Here is a 21,698-nt window from a genome sequence, read left to right as displayed (position 1 = left end):
CAGCCCCTGCTCCTCACCCCTGCACATTCTGCCTTCTACTTTGCCATGAGCTTGGATGCCCCAGAGTGCCCTCTCAGGGTCTCCATCACACCAAGGGGCTTGCTGACTTCCAGGCCCTGGTGCTGAGCACCAGGCCTACTGATGTGTCATAGGAACGAAAGTATCTGGTGAATGAAATAAAGAATCTGCAGATGAGTCTGACTTTCCAGTTGTGATGGAACAATACTGGTCAGTGGCTGAGAGGCATGCTTTCAACTCATGCTCTGCCCCTCACTAGCTGTGTGATCTTGGGTGGATCTCAGCCTCCATTTCCTCTTCTGGCAATAGGCTGAGGTCAGGACTAATGGGTAAAAGGGAGTGAGGGAGGGAAAGAGGAATAAACCCCAAAGGCCCCTCATGATCTCACCCACTGCCACCTCTCTGATCTCACCTACCACCTCTCCCCCAGCTCACTCCAGTCCAGCCATATTCATCTTCTCGGAATTCCAGGAATCCACCTAGCAGGTGCCCACCTCAGGGCCTTTGCACTTGCTGCTCCCTGTGCCTAGAACCTACTCTTCCCAGCCAGCCACCAGCCTCACTCTGCCTCTGCTCAGGTGTCCCCTCCCGAGAGAATCCTGTCCTGACCACTTTTTTAAAAAGTCTCCTATCATTTCTTATTTTTCTTGGTAGCATGTAAATATGACACCCTCTTTGGTTGCTGGAGATTCCCCAACCTGATTCGAGCTCCACCCGGACTCTGCTCTCTAGCACCTGGAGCCGTGCCTGCACAGAGTGGCTGCCCACACAGTGAAAGGAGCCAGGCAGGGAGCAGCTCTGTCCACGAGGTGCTGGCGGCTCCACCGGGTGGCACAGGTTCCTCTGCCCCTGTCCCTGCTTGGCCTGGGTTTCCCCAATAAACAGATGTCCTCCTTGAACCTGGGTTTCCTTCCCAGGCTGGGAGGCCAGGCATTCCAGTTGGCCTCATTCCTATTCCCAAGAGGAAGTATTTGTCCCCAGGCGGGGACTGGCCTGGCTCTCAGGGGGAAGCCAAAGCAACCCATACCACTCTCTCTGCTCCCAGCTTCTGAGGAGTTGGCACTGTGGCTTCAGGCGGCAGGTGGCCATGCTGGTACCATGCTACTGGAGCAAGGAGGGTGGTGGGATGGAGGACCCCCAGAGCTCATTTCCAGAGCTCCTCGGCCTCTTACCTCATGGGAGCCTCACAGTCATGCTGTGCAAAGACTGGGCTTGGATGTCAGCCTCATCTGGCTGGAATTTGTTCCACTTACATTTACCCATTTGTACAGATAAACAAACTGAAGCGTCAGGAGAGTCAGAGACTGCTGGGCCAGTGGATGTAAGATGGTGAACCCTGATCTTCTGATACCAAATCCTTTATTCCTCATCTTTATCTCCAGTCCACTCTCTTTCTTGACCAGGAGGAAAGCAGTAACAGTCCCCATGGAATGCATAAGAGGACTGAGGGGCAAAGAGAGAAATGGGGAGGCCCAAAGTCTCTGCCTAGATGCCTGGCTGGCCACACTGGAAGATATTGGTCTGTGTTGTTCTCCTGATATTTCTGCTCCCCAGTTTCAAGCAAATATTGGGGTTTAGTAAACAGGAGTTGTAGGGATTTGGCAGAAGGGTACCCAGAGTAAGGTCTTGGTTTTTGTAAAGTCTGAAACTGAAGAAATTGCTAGAGAAAAGTGGGAGAGACTGGAGGGAGACAGACATACTGGATGAGGCTGCTGGCAGGTCCCAGACAGGAGAGGATGCTGCCCTTCCCCTAGCAGGATGGCGGGGGCAGGGCAAGACCTCAGGGCAGGCTTCCTGGTAGCCCCAGGAAGCCTGACTAAGGCCTCTGGTCTCCTCACAGATCGTGCAACCCCACAGCACAGCTGAGCCAGTGTGGCCATTGAACGGGACAATGCACGGCCTGCACTCATTCAGTAGATATGTAAGGAGCCCCTGCTATGGACTGGGGTGTGTTGGGTGCTGGAGGCATTCACATTCTAGTGCGAGAGGTGGAAAAATGAATGCGTGAGTTTTGACATACACTGCATGTCATGTGAACAATGATAGCTGCCGAGAAAAAGGAAGCAGGGTGACGGACGCAGACTGATGGTGGGAGGGGGTGCTGCTCTCTCGTGCAGGGTGGCAGTGAAGGTCTTGCTCAGAGAATGGAGTTTCCTGATGGATGTGAGAGGGAGAGCCACAAAACGCAAGGAGCAGCCAGTGCAAAGGCCCTGGGGTGGCAAGGTCAAGGACATGGGCAGCCAGGACAGTATGGTAGAGGAAGTGGTGGGGAGGCAAGCTTGGACAGGAAGTAGGGCTCACAGTCTCACAGGCAAGGCAAAGCCCTCAGTTTTCACTTGGAGCTAGAGGGAAAGCAGTGTAGACAGATTCCTGGAAGCCACCTCTCTAATACTCTGGAACTGAGCAAACTCTTGAGAGAAGGAAGCCCCCAGACGAACCAACGGTAAACTTGTTTCCCCTCATTCCAGTGGACATGATCACAGACCAGGGGAGTTTAATATCACCAGGGCTTCCCAGGTTTTAACCAAGTTAAGTGTAGATTCTGACTCAGTAGGTCCCAGTGGGGCTTGAGATCCTATATTTCTGACAAGCTATCAGGTGAAGCTGTAGTTGTTTGTCCCTAGACCACACTTTGAGTAGCAGGTGCCCATTCATGCCTGTGGCCTTAGAATCCTACCTGTTGTTCACTTTTAAGCCTAAATCATCAGGGTGCCCTTTGAACCTGTGGGCCTGTTGTCCACAAGAACCAATGGGTCTTTCCCTTCTGTGCAAGCCCCACCCCTTGCCTGCATGATGTGGGAGCAGTGGACTCCAGAGCCAGCCTGCTGGGGTCCACATTCAAGCCCTGCCAGCTGTAGGTGACGTGCCTTCAGGAAAGGGACTTTGCCTCATGTGTTCCGTTTCTCATCTGTAAAAAGGAAAAATACTGCCCCCTTTTAGAGGGCTATTTTGAAGATTTAAAGAAATAATATATATAACAAGTCTGGCACACAGGAGGTACTCAATAAATGTTACATCACTCCCTCCATTTCTGCCTGTCCTTTAGGGTGCATAATCAGAAATATTTTCATCTTATTAGTTCAAGTTTTTCTATTTCTGTGTCTGTTCTACGAAGTACATATTAGCCTAAAAGTATATAGCACATTTATAAAATAAACAAATGTACATTAGGGTGCATATTTAAAATGTTTTTACTGATGGGAATATGATTAAAACATTTTAAAACATGACTGATTTTTAAGCCTGGTGAAATTGGGAGAGAATGTTAGATCTAGAAGGAATTTCAAAGGCCTTCAGTTCCCCCATCATTCCCTCTCTCATTTGATGTGCAAATCTCTCTGTTACACTAGATTGCCACTAGCAGTGGGGAGCTCACTACCTTTCTGGGCAATCCCATTGCAGCTCTGGGAACAGTTTCTTAAACTCAGTGCCTACTTGTGTTTCAGCCACTTTGAGCTCCCACAGTCTAACTCAACTGCTTCCTCCCGCTTCATGCATCATAGCTCTGCAGTTTCCCAAGGGCCCTAAGCCAGGCTGTGTGCATAGGATGCCTTCAATAATGTCCCATGAGTGAGAGGGAGAGGAGAGGGATGAGAAGGGGATGGGAAGGGTGACTTTCCTGTCATTCCTCATTTGGACAGTTCACTAACAACTTGGTACTGTGTCCTCCTGGTCGTGTATCCACCTATATAGTGTGCATCTATTTGTTTGCCTTGTTTTCATGTGCTTGTCTGTACACAGGTGTTTGTGTGAGTGCCACTGTGTGTTTTGCTATAGTGGCCATGTCCCTATGGATATGTATGTGTGTGTTGTACTACAAATATCCATGTGTGCTGTACGCATCTTTCTCTGAATCTTTGCATGTCTGTGTGTTCAGAAATGTGTCGCTTGTAGGGTTGTGTGTTTTCCTTTGGTTTGTTTGGATGTGTGTGCTGCGCGTGTGAGTGCTGTCTGCAGATGTCCACGTGTGGTGTGCATGTCTCTGTCTCTGTGTGTCTGTGTATCTGGGGCCTTTCTGGGTGCATTTTGCTCTGTGTGTGTGTCTGGGTGAATGTGTCTGTCCTCCCCTGCTCAGCCGTTTTCAAGGAGCTGGGTGACTCCCTGCAGCCTGGCCGACTTCAGGCCGCCTGACTGGCAGGCAGCAAGGGTTTCACACCCCTCCTCTCCTGCTCGGCTGCGCTAATCACTGGGTTATATGCAGATGGCAAATGTGTGGCTGCCAGGCTTGGAGGAGGGACTGTGGTGGGGGTATGCAGATGAGCAGACACCGAGGAGGAGTGAGAAGACAATTTAAAGGCAGAAAAGGGGAAAACAAGCCTCCTTGGCTTCAGTGTTAGTTTGAGGTTCTCTCCAGATGCATAATTTTTATTAAGAGGATATGATGGCTGGTTTTTCCCTTTCCTCAATCAAGCTAGCAGCTTAGAATCACAGGATCCTAGAATCCTAGAATTTTCAATCTGCAGAATTCTAGAACCTCAGCCTTATGCAACTCTAGACTCTCAGAAGTGTATTTAAGAACTCTAATCCTCTTGGATTAGCATCTTCAAAGGTCATTCTTCTCTCGCCTTTCTCTGCATAGAATCATGGCCAGGGAATGACTTTGAAGGTTCATCTCATCCACATAGGCTTCCACTTCACCCTGATCAGGGCAGGGTAGTGGAGAGAGAAGCCCAGTCAACTGGACATTCTTGGGTTGTTGAACTGGAATCTTCCTTTGGCAAGTCGTCCGCTGAATGGTCTGGGCTCATAGTACACCTTTACCTTCTGCAGGGACTGAGACAAAGGCGCCTATGTTCCCAGGCTATGTTTTCAGCCTTTCAGGAACTGGTGTAACAGGCTGCAGGTATGAGGAGAGCCAAGGGGCAGGGCTCCTCTGAAGGCCAGGCAGTGGAAACTGGAGTGGGCACCAACCAGGCAGCTACTTCCCACCCCAGGATGTTCACTGAGGTGTCTCCTTCCACTCCACTCTTCTCAAGATGACAGCTTCAAAGGCAGATTATGTCCTATCCCAGTGATCCTGGGAGCCACGGCTGGTCCCCGAGGGAGCTCACTTCACTTACTTTGAACTGCAGGACTCAAACTCTTTGGCATGGCAGCTTTTCAGGCCCCAACTACTAACCATCTCATCTCTCCCTCCCAGATGCAACCAGCTGCGCTGAACTCCTTACTCGCCTTGAATCTATTTTACATCTTCATGCCTCCAAATCTTTGCATGGGCTTGTTCCCCTCTGCCTCTTCTTCATGGTACATGCTCATTCATCTGTGGAATGCAAGCTCCCACTCAACTGTAAGTGCCATGAAGGAAAAAGTTTGACTTATTTAATACTTGATTTCCCAGAATCTACAACAATGTTCGTCACACAGTAGGCATTCAACAAATGCTTGAAAGTATCTTACACCATTTGGAGAAATGGTTCTCCTCTCTTCTCCAAAAACCACCTTAGGTGTGGGTCTTTGCTTACATTGTCTCCTTACTAGACCTGGAACCCCTTGAAGCTAAGATCATGTCTTGTTAACCTTTACCTGCAGAATCCATTTCAGAGCCTGACACCCAGCAGGTTCCCAGTAAACACAGGGCAGTTGCCAGCAGCCAAGCTTAGTGACTTGCAATCCCCTGTTGGTCCAAACTGTGAGCGCTGGTCCAAGCCATTGGCAACATCTGCTTCAAAGTCTTATTTGCAATTATACATTCCTATGCTCTTGCCACTTAATATTTAATAACTAGGCAGCTGGCCTTCTCTGGCAGCCACTTAAGCCCCTGATTGCCTCTTGTCTGAACTTGGCCCTGAGTGAGGCAGGGACTGCTCTGGGGTTAAGTGTAAAGCCCGTGTCCTGAGTTTGGAGCCAGCGTAAGGCGGTAGCCTCAGAGACAGGAGGATGGACCGCCCACTGGGTTGAAACTCCTGGTTGGCCTTACCAGGCAAGGCAGGTTGAGCACTGACTCCAGCTGGCTCCACCTCTCTCCCCGGCCACGTAGGGCTGTGCCTGCTCATGCCCTCGTGGCCTGGGGAGGAGGAGAGAGGAAAAGTGTCAATGGGACCTTCTCTGACTCATATTCTAGCTGGCCAAGAAGGAAGAAAGGGGAATTCTGCCTGGGCTGCGTCCCAGCAGGAAAGGTGGGTCTATCCTGTGTGGCTCCGCCCCCACAGTCCAGGGCCAGTCCACGTGGGGGCTGGTGGCGCCACAGAGTGGGTGCTAGCAGCTGTGCTGGCTTCTCCTGGCATAGGGCTGGGGAGTCCTTCCAAGTGGGCTGTGGAAGAGGATGAGGCAATGGTAATGACCTGACCCTTGGGTTTGCCCAAGCAGCTGCCTAGTCCTGGGAAATCCTGCAGGCTGTGAGGCCAGCGGCCCCCCCCCCCCCCCCCGCCCCCCACAGGCAGACCTCTGCAGGGTTGCTGGGGTTAGGGAGAGAGGAGTAGTCATGGGAAGGTTCGGGAGGTGGGAGCAGCAAGTGCAAAGTCTCTGAGGCTGGGCTGCTAGAGCCACTGCGGTCCAGAGAAGAGTCAGGAAACGGACTTCAGAGCCAGTGTCTCAGCGGATGCTGGGGGAAGGTGCTGCTGGGAATTCATGCCCGGGCGTCATTGACTTTCCAGATTCCAGAGGGGATTCCCAGGGTCAGGAGACGTGGTTTCCAGGTCTTTCTCTGCCTCTGTCAAGCCCAGTGACCCGGGGAAGCCCCTGCCTGGTGTTCACATGGGCACTGCACTTACTACTTAGCATGACTGCCTGACCCCTGCCAGTGAGGGGAGTTTTCCTTCTCTTAGAGGTTATCTGACCCAACCCAGGAAACCGAGCAGAGACTCCACCTACAGAGTTGGCAGAGTGGGTTTGGGTGGCAGGCTAGGCTTGGTGCAGAACGTTTGGCTCCTATGATGGGCAGTATTTACTGAGCGCTTACTGTGTACAAGGTACCATGCTAAATAAACCCTTTACTCACATCCACGATCTCATTTCATCCCTGTCATCCCTGTCCCCTCTTTGCCTCAACCCCTTGTCCATTTACAAGTCCTGTTGACCTTTAAAACCCTGTTCTGGTCCATTTGCCTCTTTCCACCTCCCCTAGGATGACTCTTACTGCCCACCATCTGCTCACACCCAGACACTGTACCAGCCTCCTCTCAGCAATTCTGTTCCTGCAGCTTTGGTCCCTGCAATCCATCTCCAACCAGCCTCCAGGAGGCCTTTGAATAGTCTAAATAGGATTATGTCTCTTCCCTGCTTTTGAGCCTCCAGGGCCTACCATGGTGCTTAAAATCAAACCCAAATCCTACAAGTGACCCTGCTCAATGTGCCCTGTCCCTCCATCCTGAGGTGGGACCACTCACTGCCCACCCTGCTACAGCCACCCTGGCCTTGCTCCTGTCCTTGAACATGTTGGTCCAGTCCAGCCTGGGGCTCTGTGCTTGCTCTTCCCTTTCCCTGAGACCTGCTCCTGATGGCTGGTGCAGTGGTACCAGGGATGTGCTTCTCGACTTTGCCTCCAGCTGGGTCTCCAGCCTTGAAGTGGTCTTGAGGGTCTAGGATGAAGCCCAGCTCTGCCCGTACCCCTTTGTCCAAAGGCCACCTGCTGCAGCTTCTGTTGAGGCTGCTCAGCCCCCTGGAAGCCCCCAGTCTGATTGCTGATCAGCGATCTCAGCTCCTGCCCACCCTGTGGGTTTCCAACACTCCCTTCTCTCTGCCGCAGTCGTTGCTACACAAGTTAATGGAATAACAAGACACTTTACCCATTATCTGATGCAAATACCTTTTGTTGCCAGTGCCAGCTCCCCACAGCTCATCTCTCTTTGCTACCTAGTCCATGGGCCTCCCGCTCCAGTCTCCAGCTGAGACCAGCTTGGGGGAATCCCCCCAACAGAAGTCCCTGCAGTGCTTGGGTCCAGAAAGACAGGCACCAACCCTTCTTCTAGCTACCATACAATGAGCCCACTGTGTGCTGATCTTTTGGTTTTTCAACTTTCAGATGATCGTGTGCAATTCCTATCTGCATTGTGCAGACTTGGAGAATAGAAGTCTGTGTTGCCCTCAAACAGGTGTCCAGTTGAGGTCTGTCTGGACACGCATGCCACAGTTTGACTCCACCTCCCATTCATTCCTGGGAAGGGCTTTATCTGTGTGATCTCTTTCGACCCTGTTTCTCTATTTGGTGCTTCATCTGTGTGTAGATGAAGACAAGGAGGCAACTTGCTCCCCGATGGTAAGTGAGACTCTGTGCCCTTGCCGGGGAGCCCAGGAGGGCAGACATATGAGTGTGGGGGTGCAGTGGGGGTAGGAGAGCCCCCAGAGTTTGCTCCCTTGGAAACTTCCATCCCGTGACCCCACACCACCAGAATCACCTGTTGCATTCACGTTTGGTGCCTCAATCATGTACAAGACACCTGGAAGTTTACCAGAGAGAAGAGGACAGATCTCCAAATGACAATGTGTCTCAGAGGACAGACAGCAGGACAAGTGATGTCTCTCCCTCCCATCCATCTCCCTCCCCCTTCCCCAGTCAGGAATGTAGGGAGAGAAAGGGTGTGACACTCTGCAGGGAGAGGTCTAGTCTGGGTGGGACACCCCGTGTGGGTGAAGTCTGCCCCCACTTCATCTCTCAGTGGGTGACCTCACCCATCATCAGCCTTGAAGCTCTGCCCACCCTGAAGACTCCCACTCAAGTATCCCCACCACCTTCCTGAATGCCCCTCCCGGTACCCCTCAGACTCAAAGTGCCTGTAGAGGACCTCACCATCTCCCGTACCTGCTTTTCTCCTGTGTCGTTGAACTCCCGGTTTCCAGAACGTTCACACACCCTATGCTTGCCTCCTTTCCTCTCCATAGCCACCCAGTCCCACCTGGTCTGTCTCAGAGGTGTTTCCCCAGTCAATCCGTCTGCCCCATTCTCACTGTGGCTGCTCCAGCTCAGCCCCGCCTGCTCCCTGAGCTAAGGGTCTTCCTGCCTGCAGACTCTTTGACTTCAGTCCAGCCTCTTCATGCCATAGGCCAGGCTTTCTGAATGTGATGCTCTTCCTCCACCCTTCAGGGACATTTCAGGTGTCCTTGGGGTGCAGTCCAACTCCATAACCAGGACTTGAAGGCCTCAGTCATCAAGTGCTGCCCCACGACCATGTGTCTGTCATGGAACTTCTCTGAATATGCCTCCCTGTCTTTGTGTAAAAGCACCACTCTGCCTGGCAAACTCCTGCTCACCCGTCAGATCCTCCTCTAAGGAGGCTTTTCCAACAAGCTCCCCATCTTGGGTTGGGCTCCCTTTCCTGTGCTTCCCCAGCCTATGAATCCCCCTCCATTAGTGAACATCTCTTTGAATTTGGCAACTTGTGCCTGCTTCTTCCTTTTCCACCTGGACTTCAGGACAAGGCTGGGGTTGGGGGTGGGGCAGCAGTTGAAGATAAAAGCCTGACTTTAGCTTAGCAGGAAGAGGACAGGCTCTGGAGCCCCCACCTGAGTGGATCTGGGTTCAGATCTTATTTCTGCCACTTTCTAGCAGTGCAACATTGTATAACAGAACTTACACTCCCTGGGCCTCACCTTTTTCATCTGTAAAATGGGCAAAATAATCATATTACCTCCTCAGTGGGGTTGTTTTGAGAGTGAAATGAACATAAAGCACTTAGAAAATTACCTGGCACATAGTAAATGCTCAATAAATAGTAGCTCTTATTATCACCTCTACATTCCACATAAGCTGCACTTTTAAAGGTCTATTCATCTAAGAAATAAGACGCTAGTTCTGTCTAGGTCAGAATTATTTCTAAGTCACTGGTTCCCAAACTCAGATGAGCATCAGAATTAATTGTCTAAGAAAGGCAGATTAGTCAGCCCAGCAGGTTTGGGGTGGGCCTGGGAATAAGCTTCTTAGCAAGTTCCCTGCATTCTGCTCTGATATAGGTGGTCTGAGGCCAAATGCAAACCCACTGCTCCACAGGGGCATAAAGGAGAGCTTTGCCATGGAAACACTCCTGTAACCAGCCTCTCCTCACCCCACTCCGCTGCACCAGCAGGGAAGTTTGGGAAGTGGCAGAGAAGTCAAAGCCCTCCTCTGAGACAGGAGGCCTAGGTTCTAATCCTGGCTTCCTTCTTCTGGGCCAGTGGCCTCTGCTCTCTGTGCCCCAGTCCCCTCTCTGGAAGACGGGGATCCCACCTCCCTGTTGAGAGGGTTGGAGGCTTCTCTCCATCCAGAGGCCCCCTGAGAGGGAGACACATTGAGGGCTCGGCAAGCCAGGGCGGGTGCTAACTTCGCCTGGCCGCCGTTTGTCTTCTGAGGCCTGCTCTCCCTGAGTGTTTTATTTTCTGGTGATGGATTCCGGCTCATGCACGGGACCAGCACCTGCATACAAATGCCAAGAGGCCAGTGGGCCCCGGAATCTGTCCTCGCCTGCTCTCTGCCAGGCACCAGGCTGTGAGTTCCCAGCAGGCCCGGAAGTCCTAGGATCTCCTGCGAGGCTGAGACCACCATGCCCCGTCTGTGGCCGGAAGCAGCCAGGAGGCCGGCCCCTTTCAGAGCAAGTGTCCCTGTGAGAGAGTGGCCACTGGGAGGTCTTCAGGGGACTTGGGAGCTGCTGGGACAATCAGTTGCTGTTTGGGGAGTGAGGTTGGCAGGTCCATGCCCCTCGGCACTGAGCCCTAGCCAATCGCCTGCCAAGCCTGGGCCTGGTTTTCCACTGCCTGCTGGTTCCAGGGCACTCAGGGAGGGGGCCCCGGGGGATGCACTGCTCCTGTCCCCAGAGCCTTAGCTGTGGTCAAGGAGGCCTGAGCAGGTTTGCAGAGCAGTGGACATGCTCTGCCTGGGCCTTGCTGTCTGCCAGGCTAAAGGTGGAGCGCTGGGCTCTCAGGGTTTGTGCAGGCCATGGGATGCATGAGGCTGTGTAACTTGGATGGCACCGGTCAAGTGCCTTGGTTGGGGAAACAGCAGCGAACAAGACAATGTCTCTGCCCCTCTGCAGTCTATTTTCTTGTACAGGGAGATGTAAAAGCTGGAGACAGCCTAAGGGAGAAAAATAAAGTGACACGGTGGGACACAGGTGATGGTGCAGGGGCTATTTTTACTGGAAGGATGAGTGAGTGTCTCTCTGAAAAGATGACACTTAAGCAGAGACCCAGAGGGTGCAGTGGAGTGAGAGAGACATGTGGATATCTACAGGAAGAGTGTTCAGTTGGAGGGAATACCATGTGCAAAGCTTCTGAGCAAGAGAGGACCTTGCATGTCTGACAAGAGCCTGGAGGCCAGAGCAACTGGAGTGGAGGAGTGGAGAGAGAGAGGGAGGGTGATGGAGCCAGAGGAGTGAGGCTCCTTATAACCACCCTGGAGACAGTCCCGCCATCATCATCTCCATCTTACAGATGGGGTAATTGAGCTCAGGGAGGTTAGACAACTTGCCTGAGGCCACAAAGCTGGTAAACAGAGGCAGCTGATCAAATACCCACTTGTTCTGATGCCAGAGCCTCTTATCACTTGTTACGAAAGTACTTGATTGTGAAGTACAGGTAGCGCCTTGTAATCAGTAATCTGGGCCTCACTGGGGGCTGGTTGTTTTCTCTTTCACATTCAGCAGGGCTGTGTGCTGGACTTCCAGGAGCAGGCCCATCTCTGAGGAGCCTTCTGGAGATCTAGGATCTGACAGGCCTGGGTTGTTATCCTTGTTCTGCACTCACTAGTCACTGGGTTTTTCTGGGTCTCGACTTCTCTGTAAACTGAGGTTATTCTCTCTATCCAGAGGCCTAGCAAGAGACAGATGAGCTCAGGACGTGCTGGGTGATTAGAAAACATGTGCCCCCTGCCCCTCCAATCCATCTAGGCCCCTTAAGCTGTGGTTCTTACACCTCAGAGCAGCCTTCCCTGGGTGCATGTTCAGAAGGAAGCATCTCTCCCCAGCGATGCTGGTCTGCAGGCCTGGGGGACTGAAACAGGCTTCCCAGAGGTGTGGATGCAAGGGGCTAGAGGACCACGCCTGGGGTAAACCCTTGTACAAATGGGAGACGTCAGTGGCCCTCTCCTGGTCCCCTCTCAGAGCTCTGCTTGCTTTTCCGTTGTGGCATCCATCACACTTGTAATTACTTGTTTAGCATCTGTCTGCTTCTCTGAGCTGCACGCTCTCTCTACTGGCCTTGTTCGTGGCTGGGTCCCCAGCACTGAGCAGCCTGCCTGGGGTGTAATAAATGTTTGCTGGGAAAACAAACAAACAGACGCCTGGCTGGCTGAGTGAATGCATGGATGCTCTTTGGAGCAGCTGGACTCAGTGTCCCCCCGAGGTCTGGGATTTGACCCAGGCTCTTGAGTCACATGCTTCTTGTGTGATCTTGGGCAAGTCACAGTTAGGTAGGTCAGTGAGGAAGGGTGGCATGCAGAGGATCCCAGAGAGTTCTGGAGGAATGTGTGCTAAGACAAGGAGGCTCGTTCAGGGGACGGCCAGACCTCTGTGGGGCTGGGGCTGCACTGGGTTGTGTAAGAGGAAGTTAAGGCATAGACAGGGAGAGCCCTGGCCTGGTGCTTCTCAGTGGGGGAAGGGCAGGCAGTTCCCACCTCTCTGTGGACCAAGTCCAGGGGGTGATGCCGTGGAGCAGGGGGACAGGGCAACCTCTCAGGCCGGTGCTTGGGGCCTCAGGCTGATGCTCCCAGACTTAGGGCTGAAGGCCTGAGGAGCCCAGAGTGCTGGGGAGGAGGGAGAATGGGCAACGCACCTTCAGATAGGGGCCTGACACTGTGGCAGCAGCTGCAAGCACTGCGGCTGCAGATGGAGCCACCTCTTCCCTTCCTCTCAACTGGGGTCACAGGATGTTTGGGCAGCTTAGCTCGGTGGCTGGTTTGTGTGCGTGTGTGTTCGAGGGTGACTCAGAGTGGACCTGTGCCTCCGTGAGACGAAATTCTATCATGGAAATCGTTTGGATAGCCCTCGGGTGGCACAAGGTCGCACAGCAAGCTGGCACTAGAATATTTCGAGCTCGCAGTAATGAAAGCAAACGGCAATTTGACGTGTCTTTAGGCTTGAAAGCCGCAGCGGCGTTCAGTCATTGCGGCCGTTATCACCCATCACTAATGGGGGCTGCTGCTCCCCAGGCTGGTGCGGGAGAAAGGGCTCAGAGAGGTTAAGTGACTTGCCCAGCATCACAGGGCGGGTAATGGGGAGGGCAGAGTCCAGGGTGCAGTTTGGCCTCTCCCCCTCCCCCAGGGCCGGGCTGCTCCCCGAATGGATCTGCTCTGAGCGGTTCCTAAGCACTGGTTTCCATAGCAGCAGGGCCATTCCTGCACAATGGCTCCCCCCATCTTCCCTGGGCTTTGCTGCCGCCTCTGTGGGGGCTGCCGGGGCGGGAGAGGCTCTGTTTTGGGGACGGCCAGAGTGCTAGGCAAGGAGGAACTGACAGGCCTTTTGGATGGTCTTGGGGCCCCCAGCCGCTACAGAAAGGTCACTCTTTTTTAATTCTTCCACTTTAGCTCTGGAATCGGGTTCACTTTCAGGTAGAGGGTGGGGAGAGAGGAGAGAGAAAGATATATGTAAACACCAGAAACAGAGGATGGGAAAGACAGAGACAAAGGAAATCCTACAAAAGCTATGACAGAAAAAAATGAAGATGCATGTCTTCTTTTCCAGACAAATCACTTCAAGTTTACAACCTTGGGAGGTGGGTTCTATTGACTATCATTTTACAGATGAAACTGTAGAAACTGGGGCCACTGCAGTGCTTCTCACAGTGCACCCCAAGAGCCACCCTATCTCATGTGGAAGGTGCCGGAAGAAGGTGCTGGTTAATATGCGGGTTCCCTGGCTTACCCTGGATTACGGAGCCAGAATCTCTGAAATGGGGCAGGAACCTGCATTTAGTGAATGCCCCAGGAGAATTTTCTAGAGAGCAAAGTTTGAGGTGTCCCCTGTCAGGATGGCTGCTCTGCCCTCTGCTTAAGTTTATGCAGCATGTCATAGAGAGCCAGGATTTAGGACCCAGAAGGGAGTGACAAAGAGAGGAGAGTGACAAAGAGAAGCTTTTCAAAGCGAGACAGATATGCCTCATATGAAGAGAAGGCAGAGAGCAAGAGAGGAATAAGGCAAGAGGAGACACGTGGCAAGGAGTCCGCAGACTAAGCGAAGGGGGCGATCCAGTGGGACCAAGATCTAACCATGGACTGTCCATTACTCTAAGCACAGCCCTTGCTCGACCCTCACAACAGTCCAGTGAGATAGGTCTTCCCCTTGTAGGCGAGTAAACTGAGGCCTGAGAACAAAGGGCAGAGCCAGGCTTTGCACCCTGGTGCATGGCTTTGGACGAGGTCATGGCTCTAACCATTAGACCAGGTTGCTCCCAGCAGAAAGCTACTTGGGGGGGGGGAGGAGAAACCAGATGGAGGGTCAGGTTTCTGCTCCCAGGGGCAGCAGAGTTCCCCCATCCCAAGACCCCTCCGACTCAGGGAGCCGCAGGCTGGTGGCCCGTGTGCTTTTTGTTCCCCACCAGGTGGACCGAAGGGGTCAGCCATGGGCCCAAAATCAGCTCCAGCAATTACTACCTGTGTGGCCCTGGAGATACTGGTAAGACTGAGCTCAAAGGGCTATGCGAGGCCTCACGTGAGATGGAATGTGAGATGTGCACAGAGCAGACCTTCTGCCAATATGTGCTCAGTAACTGTCACCTGCAGTCAGTAAGTTAGCTGTTAGGAATTATCTAGGAGCCCAGGGTCCATAAAGTCCTCACTAACAGGGCATTTCTTGGGGCTTTTGCCCTAAACTGGTTCAATGGAGGGAGAGAGGATTCCAGTGAGTCTTGCTCTTCTCTGATCCCAGAGAAAACCTACTAAACCCAGAATCCTTGATAGAGCAGAAACAACGACTTGGCTCACACCCCCACCTGTTGCTGCAGCCCCCCAACCCCAGTGAGCCTCACCGGGTCTTATCCGGAGCCCCACCTGTGACTCCCGAGAGCTCACGTCATCTTCACCTGGATGCCGCCCTGGCTCTGGCGGCTCACCGGGTCCTCTGGGCCCTGCCAGAGACCCTCTGGGTGCTCGGTGAAGTGCACAACTGAGGCACACGAGCCCTGGGGGTGCCCCACTCACCCCTGGGGCACTCACTTCCTCGCCCTGGGAAGAGCGAGTCCTCCCGTTTACAGGTGAGGAAGTGGAAGCTCAGAGTAGACCTGCCCCAGGCCAAACACCCACCTCTAGCTGTGCCCTTGTTTCCTCCAAGGAGCATTTATTGAGTTCTTGTTGTATACCAGGCATTGGTGACACGCGTGGTCATTACCTGCATCTCTCTCACAGGTTGGAATCAAGCTGAGGAGGAAGGAGGGCCTTCCCGTGTGTTGTGATGGGCAGCTGACACTCACCAAACATGCCAGGCACACCCCCGAGGATGTGTCACATATGGACCCATTACCCCCCTCCGCAGGTGGAGAGCATACTTTGACTGGTGAGGAGCAGCCTGCCTTGGTCTAGCACCTGTTCTGAAATGTGGACAGTCCTTAGTTGAATGGGAAACAAGTGGGAAGTTTAGGAAATGAACCTTGTAGGGTGGTGGGCAGTGTGAGTTCCATGTCTTTACTCTTACGATAGCACAGGTCCGCTAAAGCTCTGATATTCACTAACTCTGACTTCCCTGTGCTTCATTTCGTGTGACCAAACCTTTGGGATTCCTCTAAGATGAGGGTGAATCTGTTATTATTACCTCCATTTTGTAGATGAACAGCACCGAGGCATAGGAATTTTAAGTAGGAAGGATTTGAACCTGTGTTTCAATGCCCAGACCTGTCCCTGATCCTTCTTCTTGTTTCTCTGGGAAGGGAGGGATGAGGGCAGGTTAGGGCTCTGGGCTGGCTTCCCAGAGGAGGTGGGTATGGCCTACACCAGAAGACAAACAAAAGTCAAGATGGAGAAGTGTGGAGGGGAGTGTGGCCAGAGTCCCAGGCCGAGGGCGTGGGGAGCCAGCACTGGCTTGCTGATAGGGCTCAAGAGGGCTGGAGGGCAGAGTAAGCGGAGCATCTGGTCCAGTGGACAGGGCTTGGGGTTCTTCTGCAGAGGGGAGAAGGTGGCTGCATTCTCATCTGGTCACATGGGTTCAGCTCTGTTAGTAGATGAAGGTGAGGTCACGCCCACCTCTGCTCAGGACTCTCCAGTGGCTCCCAGGGCACGTGGAGAAAAGCCCTGCCCCACTGACCCCTGCCACCCCTCTGACCTTGCCTTCTGCAAACCTCATCCCTGAGACATGGACGTGGCCTCCTTGCCTTGCCAAATTCCTTTCCGCGAGGCCATCCCTGGACATCCTATTTAAAATGGCACTGCCCCTTCACCTCACTCTGTTTCCCCTTCTTGGCTCAATTATTACTTTTACACAACAGTTATCACCATCTGATATGCTACGTAATTTCGCACATTTGTTTAGCATCTGGAGGTCCCTGTGATGATGTCAATTTCATCAGGACCGGGCTCTTGTCTGTTTTGTTTACTGCGCTAGCCCTGTAGCATGGAACAATGCCTGGCACATAGTAAGTACTCAACAAGCGCAATTGTCGAATCAATACGAATGGCAACAATGATCTCACATTATCCTCATCACCCCTCCAAAGTCATTTCCTCTATTTTGCTGATGAGGAAATTGAGGCTCAAAGAAAGCAGGTCACAGAGCAAGTAGAGGAACATGGTGGGTGTCCAACTGACCCCCAGGAAGGGAGGATTTACTGCTTGGCTTTTGGGACATAGTAAGCGTAACCATAAAAATCCAAACGTGTAATCGCAGAGATTCACAATGAAGCATAGGGCAATCACAGGGTTAATAAAATCAGAGCTTTTAATTGGTTTGCACTGTCATAAGAATAAAGACATGAAATTCACACCGCCCACCACCACCACCACCAGAGGAAGCCCCAGTGGTTGTAAGGTGTCATGTACATGCCTTGTATCAGCTCATTTAATTTTCCCAACAACCTTCTAGTGTGTTTACTATTACTGTCATCTTACTTCTTAGATGAGAAAACTGAGGCTCATATAGTCTAAATAGTCCAAAATTTCACAGCTAATAAGTAGCCAGCGGTGGAATTGGAACCCAGGAATTCTGGTCCAGAGTTCATTAATGAGCCATTTTGCTACTTGGAAGCCCGCCTTCACCCCCGCCCTGTTGTGCAGTTTGGATGTTATTCCAGGATTCTTCTGGGTCCCCAGAGCCTGTCTCTCGTAAGTAGGATGTAGTACAAGGAGTTAACCTTTCCTGAGATGAGATTTCAAGCTGTGAAAGGGAAGCTTTACCCCAGAATCATATCAGGCATCCCACACCCACCTTTACGCCAAGGCAAAGGTGAGAAGTCTGCTCGCGCAGCAAAAGCCTCTGGAATATGATTTTCTGAAGTGTCACCTCACCCTATCAAAGCCCAAACCCTCTGGGACTGGGGCTCCCTCAGAGAAGCAGTGGGTCCCCTCCCCTGCCCTGCTGTGTGTACAGAGTCTGGGGCCAGTCAGGGACCAGAGAGCACTGACTCTGGAGCATGTGGGGTGGGATGAGTCCCAGCCTTCCCTCTGAAGCCTTCACCGGAACACATGTGTCTTTATTTAGCTCTTTTCTGCTCTGGGGCTGTTTGCTGAGGACCTACTGAGCGCTGTATAACATTACCATCAGAACCTCACTTGAGCCTCACATCAATTTTGGGCAGCTGGTCATTTTGCAAAGCCAATCAATCAATCAGTATCTATCAAGCCTGGCACTAAACTATGTCTTTGGGGCCCAGAATAGAGGAAGAGGGCAGAGGAGGACCTGGCTCTTGGGGAGCTTATGGTTCAGGTGGAGAGGACAGATGAGGAAGGAGGCAATTGTGGGTCAAATAAAGAGAAACACAGAAATAGGAGCTGAATATATATTTGTAGTTGAAAAGCTTTGAGTCTCTCGAAGCATCATAGCTCTCAGATACGATCTCCAAGTACCACCATGCTGTATTGATCAGGACAGGGCAGCTGCTGTAACAGCAGCCGCCAGATCTTAGTGACTTAACACCAGAGTATTTATTCTCACTCATGTCAGTCCAACATGGGTCAAGCCCTCACATTTACTCAGAGGTCCAGGCCCTTCTCTCTGGTGCCTCTATCCTCCTCTGGGGTCTGGGATTCTTTTCTGGGTCATCCCAGCAGAGGAGAGGAAAGGGCAGAGTGTGGAGGGGCCAGGCAGGAGGGCAGGCTTGTAAGGGACTTATGACCAACTCACCTGCTCTGTCTGAGGCTCAAGGTAGAGATCTAGGAGTGAAGGAGGTGTGGTGTCAGCACCTGGACATTCCTCGAGATATTTTCAATGTTGGAGAGACAATTTTCCTAAACAATGAAGATGGTTAGGAAGGGAACGAGGATTTTGGGGAGGTGGTCACAAGCTTCTAATTAATAGATGTCCACTCCATGATGCTAATCAAGATTTTTTTGGAGTCAATTGATAATAATAAAAGCCCAATTTGAATTCACTTACGAAAAAAAAAAATTGAATGTTTTGGCTCTGATTGAGAAAGGTGTTTTCAGGAATGGCTGGACAGAGAGACTCAACACACTCATCTCTTTGGCTTGGCCTTACCCTACAAGCAGGCTCTCAGAGTGTGGTAAGGAAGATGGCCACTCACAGGTGGGCCCAGGCCCATGTGCCCCAACGTCAGTAGCCTGGCAGAAGAGAGGGTTCCTTTCCTCACACGTTGTATTCACGTATATGTCTGTATATCAAGCCCAGAAAATCACTTAGGTCCTGCTTGGGACCTGTGACCACCCTTGTTTGGGTGATCTTGATGGAAGCCTGCATGGTACGGGTGAGGTCTCATTTTTTTAAAAAGGGACCCAGACAGATAATACCAACAAGTTCACTAAAAAGGACCTTACTAGAACTTTCCAAGAGCCCTGAGCCTATCACAGTGTCCTAGACGTAAAAGTGGACAGGAAATTTGAGAAAAATCAGTAGCTAATTAATATCCTTATTAGAAGGCAATTTCTAGGAGCCAGGTGATTCTGTGCTGTCGACATGACTTTTATTTTTCCCTCGCTTAAGTTCAGGATCAATAGAAGGAGACACATTAGGCGAGAGATGAGCAAATGTGAACTGGGCCTGCGGGCAGATAGAGGTGTCAGCACCCACCCTCAGCACTGGACACCTTGCCTCCACTGTCACAGGTAGACAGACAAGCACAGACCACTGTCCTCAGACCCTGAGGGCAGGAGGATGGGGAATTCAACCCCCACTCTCCACTCACTGATACAGGCTTGTGGCTCTCATGGTGGCCCCCAGCCCATTCCTAAAAGTGCACCCAAGTGGAGGAAAGGTCAGGTCCTGGGACCCTGGGAAGTACCACCAAGTGCCTCGCTAATGGGCTTCCTTTAGAAGCAGATGAGATTTGTGAGGGACAGGGAGTCAGAGAAAGAAGCATATTTGTTTTCGTTTCTTTTCAGAAAATGACTATTCAGATAATACAACCCACTGTGAAATTTTAAAAGACAAAAACCAGAAAAGAATTGTAAAAATGCAAGCCACTTTCAATTCCACCATCTAGTGTTAACTGTCGTTGCATGTTAGTGTATATCCCTCGGGCCTTTGTGAGTGTGTGTGTTTAAACAAAATTAGACTCATGCTTTATGCATAATTTCCTATCCTGCTTTCTTTAACATTCTATATAAAGCATTTTAGCACGTCCATGAGGCCGTAGGCAGCATAAGAGTGGGGTAGGAACTGTGTCTCTTGGATAAACGCTGTGCCCCCAGGGCCTAGCAATGTGTACCATGCTCAAAAAATATTGTTGAAAAAAACAATAATAACAGGTAATATTTATTAGGGGACTTCTAGGCATCACAGCACATCACCTAATTGCATCCTTATGTCAAGCCTATGCAGTAGGTGCTTCTGGGAACAACATCTTATTACAGACAAGGAAACCGAGACCAGGAGAGGTGATGTCCCTCTCCTGAGGTCACACATCCCTGCTACGTCTCTGCAGAAACACAACCTTGAACACGCAAAATGCAAAACTCTCACTCGATACATTTTCTTGCCACATTCCACATTTAATCAGGGACTGAGGGGACATCTCTGCTTGGCTGAGACAGGACTCTCTGTTTGGAAATGTTTGGCCCATGCTTTAAGGGTCCTGAGGGTTGCACCAGGCCTGCTGCCCAGCACTGTTCAGTCTCCATGTGACCAGTCTTAGCCAGCCCCATCCACCATAGCCCTGGGTCCATCCTTCCTTGGGCATATTGCTTTATCCCCGTACCTGGCTATATATGCCCATGCGCCTGCCCACCCTTCCAGACACTGGGCTTGTTCACCATGCACACTCACTGGGGTAGAAGCTGGGGAGGCCCCACCCTTGGCCCCTGGGCCTTTCTTCTCTGTTTTACGGCACAGTGGCCTTTGTCCAGCTGCTAGCACTGGAGTCTGCGGGCACTTTCTCTGGCCCTGGAGCCTACTCTCCTCTTCAACCTGCATGGCAGGTCAGAAGCACCAGGGAATTAATGTCTCCTGGGAGCAGCCCTCAACTAATTAATACAGTAATGGGCATTTAAATACTCCAGCTCCTTTGCCCTCAGGGGGCACGACTCTGAGGCGCCCTGGGCACTGGCTCCCTGAACTCCCCGGCAGGGCTCAGCCCCAGCTGGCCAGGTGGAAACTGACTTAGTAATAACCACTCATTGGCTTCCTTCCCTCCCCTGTCTCACTTCCCCAGCCCCCATCAGCGCTTCCTGGGATCTCCTCCCACGTCAGCTCAAATCCTTGGCTCAGGGTCTGCTTCTCCTGGAACCCAAACTAAGACATCTACCCTCCTCTTCTTCCCTGTAGCACCACCCATTCTGGCCACTCGCATTCCCCAAGTTCTGTCTCTGTCCTCTCCAATCCATTTTCCACGTGTGCGTGTGTGCTAAATCGCTTGTCCTGTCCGACTCTTTGTGACCCCATCAGCTATAGCCTGCCAGGCTCCTCTGTCCATGGGATTCTCCAGGCAAGAATACTGAAGTGGGTTGCTATGCCCTTCTCTAGGGGATCTTCCTGATCCAGGAATTGAACCTGAGTCTCCTGCATTGGCAGGCAGATTCTTTACTGCTAGCACCACCTGGGAAGTTCATAGTTGTCCCCAAAGACACCTTTTAAAGATATGTTTTGTCCATCCCACTACTTCGCTGATTTCCCCTTGCTTCTAAGCAAAGTCCTCAGCACAACATCCCAGTCTCTCTGTGCTTCTGCTCCACCAGTCCCTCCAGCATCCCTTTCAGGCACCACGCTCACCTTGTGCTGGGACTCAGTGCATCTGTCTCTCATGTCTTTGCCTTTGCACTGGTTGTTCCATCTGCCTGGCAGGACCTTTCCTATTTTTGTCACTCAGAAAACTTCTGCTCATCCAGCAAGACATATCTCAGCAGTCACCTCTTCCCTGAAGCCTTCCTAGACCATCCTCGCTATCAATAATTCTCCCTTCTTTTGTGCTCCTTTGTACATTATTCACCTCTTTTAACCAAGGCTTTTATAATCATCTGCTTAAATGTCTGTCTCCCCTCGGAAGTAGGCTCAGTCCTTCCTCACTTGTCTCTCCTTTATGTCCAGCATTGTCCCTGAAACAAATTAGGTTTCCTGTGAATACAGGTATCACTTGCTAACCAAACTCTTGCTCCTATTTACTCAAAACTTATTAACCAAATGGATGAAAAGAGCATTCTGGTCCTTGTGATCCTGATTTATCGTCCAGCATCCTGCCCCCTGAACTGT

General features: G+C 51.6%; 1 protein-coding gene across 1 annotated transcript in view; it reads right to left on the bottom strand.

The window, feature by feature from the left end:
* LOC110145851 (tyrosine-protein phosphatase non-receptor type substrate 1) overlaps positions 1–21,698 on the bottom strand; it is a 70,930-nt gene that overhangs the window by 47,886 nt on the left and 1,346 nt on the right. The window lies entirely within an intron of this gene.

Source organism: Odocoileus virginianus, chromosome 9 (assembly GCF_023699985.2).
Source record: "Odocoileus virginianus isolate 20LAN1187 ecotype Illinois chromosome 9, Ovbor_1.2, whole genome shotgun sequence".
NCBI classification, from domain to species: domain Eukaryota; kingdom Metazoa; phylum Chordata; class Mammalia; order Artiodactyla; family Cervidae; genus Odocoileus; species Odocoileus virginianus.
Note: the sequence above shows the minus strand (reverse complement) of the source record. Positions and strands in the feature narration are given on the sequence as shown.